This window comes from Atta cephalotes (genome assembly GCF_000143395.1).
Source record: "Atta cephalotes unplaced genomic scaffold scaffold00013, whole genome shotgun sequence".
Classification (NCBI taxonomy): domain Eukaryota; kingdom Metazoa; phylum Arthropoda; class Insecta; order Hymenoptera; family Formicidae; genus Atta; species Atta cephalotes.
In genome coordinates, this window is record NW_012130077.1 from 4,383,298 (window position 1) to 4,386,644 (window position 3,347).

The following is a 3,347-nucleotide window of genomic DNA, read 5'->3' on the forward strand; positions in this document are numbered from 1 at the left end:
TTTAGGACCGTTTTAAGTCTAGTCTTAAGATGTTTTAAGATGTTTATTGAACCAATCAGAGAACCGTATTAGCATTTTAAGACATTAATTAAGACGATTTTAAAATAAGAATGGACTATGAATACCGTCCTCTGATCAGCTTTGATCTATAATAAGATTTCCCTTATTTAATTAAATTTATCTTCCAATTAATCCAATTAGAATTATAATTATTTAATTTAATAATATACATAAAAAGAAAGAAAGAGAGAGATACAGCAAGATAAAATAGTTGTAATGAGAACAAGTATGTTACTGGGGTAATATTCTCTATCTTCCATCATTCTATTCCCGATTCCATTTCGCAGTTAACATAGCTAATGAAACAAAAGAGGATGTTTCACCGTATATTGTGTTTAATTATACAGCAACAGAGGAGGGAAGTTCTTATCAATAATTTTTGATACTCAAATATTCAAAGTAAAAAAGGCAAACACGTTCAAATCAAGACAAATTGCTATTATCTTAAGCAAATATGATCACATTAATCAATATCACATTAATCATTATATAGAGAATTGCAAAGCACATCTAAGTCTTGTAAAATAACGAGAAATTCATGATATGTTTGTATTCGTTCAGAAAGACTTATAGTTTAACAATTAAGGTGGTTCTTTAGTAAATCGAGTTATCATAGAAATGTCTAATTTTTTATTTAATGAAGTACTGAAATTGAACGTGCAAAATTCTACCGTTATGATGATATAAGAAAGAAAAAAAATGTTGAAAATATAAGCTTTCATGTATAATTTAATGACAAATAAGGCTCGCAGACAAATAAGGCTTCTTTGACTAACTCACAACACACAAATCTTACTATAGACTTTTCTTAAGAACGAGATTGTAATAGTTTCAAAAATTACGATTTTAATAATCACAAAAAAGTAATAGGTTAACGGCTATTCTGGAAAGATATCAACGTGTATAAACTTGCCGTATATAAATTTAATCTCGAAAAATAAACATAATCTCATCTTTTTTTCGTTCGATGAAGATGCAGCTCTTGATTTACTATCGTATGTTCCACACTATTTCATTAAGATATACATGTAGTTTTAATTAAAATTTTATTCAAATTATTAGATAATTTTGTAATTTTGAGCTCTAGTGAAAGATCCAAATTTTCGGCATTTTATTAAAAAACCACCTTAAAGAGAAACCACGTATAATAAAATGCAATGTGTAAAAATGAAATCGGTCTTTTATAATCGAATAAATATGATGTTATCACAATTTATGATAAAATGATTCTTGACTATGTTGCTTGCCACTTTTTCACTGTAGATATTGATTCTTTAATGCAATATCCTCGGTCTATTCTAAGGGAATATTTGAAATTTTTTGAATGTGTATGTACTGTGTATGGAATAAGATTTGTCTACATAATGTGTAGCGATATTTTCAAATCGCTATCGAATCGTTGAAAAAACGATTTATCTCAATTTTGTAGCAAACTGCAGAATTATCAGCGGAAAATATCGAAGAACAGGAAAGAGAAAAGGGACGTGAACAACTAACGATCAACGTCGAGGTAGAGTCGGTGGTATTTAGGATTCATTGTTCTTCTAGTAGTTGCCTATGCATTGACTCGATAGATGGGCTTGTAGCTTTCTCTATCCGTCATTTGTCCCCTTTCGCCTTTATTCATCTGCCTCACGGCTTTTCTCGGGGGAGAGAGACACTAAGATCTCTTAACGCCAACGTACTTTATCCTTGCTCCGATGCGATCTCCCCTTGAACTTTGATATTTACCCTCTTGTCCCTGCTTGCTGTAACGATTGACGCAGATCTACCGAAACAAACGTGAAACCATCTCTTTTCAATATCAAAAAATAAAATTATCAATATTTAAGAGAGAAGTAACAACTCTGTTAAACAAAATATTTATTGATGTTACGCATATACTATGTAAGTGTTAGCTTTTGATTTGCATTCTTGAGACATCTGTGGACAATCTGATCTCAGTCGTTGTGCAAATTCTACGCAAACACGTTAATGTTTCGACGATTTAAAAAATTCAAAGAAATAAACGAGTCTTCTACACGATGAAAATTCTGAAATTCCGTTGTAAATGCCTCCAAGAATACTGATTTTTTCGCGTTCCCGCAAGCAGAGAACTTTTCTCTACACACGGGTTCGCGTGTTCATCTATGTTCCATTTGTCTCCCTTCAAATATCGATCATCGAACGACACCGACTATGAAACTCTGTGAAACTTGCGAGTTGCGAGAGATAACCTGTAGAATTGACAGAGCAAAAAGCTCCTTTTGGATCTGAAGTTCGGCGCGTGGAGAGATTTGCAAATTCGGCGCTCCCAAGCACGAACGCTCGCGAATATCCGTTCTATGCAAATCGGCAACCTGCATGGCAAACGCGTTCCCGGACAAATTCCGCATACGAATTACCAAAAAACGATTTCTATTATACGTCACGCATGGATACTGTAGCCTTATAATTTAATATTCACATGTACATACACATACATTAACAAAATGTATATGTATGTATGCATGTGCAAACTATCAAAATTAATCGTTTGTTTATTTGCGATGTGTACATGAATAATAATCACAAAAAATATATTTAACTAATTTTTAAACATGCGTAAATATTTATTTTTCTTACTACTTCTAACTTCACTTCTTTTCTTAATTTTATTTCAGTCTTGTTACATTTGGATTGTATATACTAATATCATTATAAATTAATTTTTTTAATAAAAAAATGTCCATTTTCAAATGATATAATATATTTAATAGTATAGGAATAATATTTAAGCATAACATTTAATATATTCTATAATTAATTTATAGAAGCATTAGAAGCATAAGTGTTAAAATAAAAGCTTTGAAGAAGTATTATGTATAACTTGAAATAATAGTACTTCTAATTTGTCTGTAACTAGAAACTTGAACTTGGACCGTAAAAAATATATTACGCATTAATTATAAAAAAGCATTAACACCTATGATTTACGGCATGACATACTGGGTGCTTTCCAGCAAGGACACAGTCAAACACAGTGAGTCATTTCATGCTTGTTAACGTAAACAAACACAAGGATGTAATGATTCACTGTGTTACACAGTGTCTGACTGTGTCCTTGTTGGAAAGCCAACTGTTATCAGATAGTGAAGAGAGAGAGAGAGAGAGAGAGAGAGAGAGAGAGAGAGAGAGAGAGAAGAGAGAGAGAGAGTATACTTTAACTTTTTAAACTTTTTTAACTTTACTACGTACTACGTAACGTAAGTAAAGTTAAAGTTAAGTTAAATTAATTAGTAACTAACTTAACTTTATTTTTTAATTTT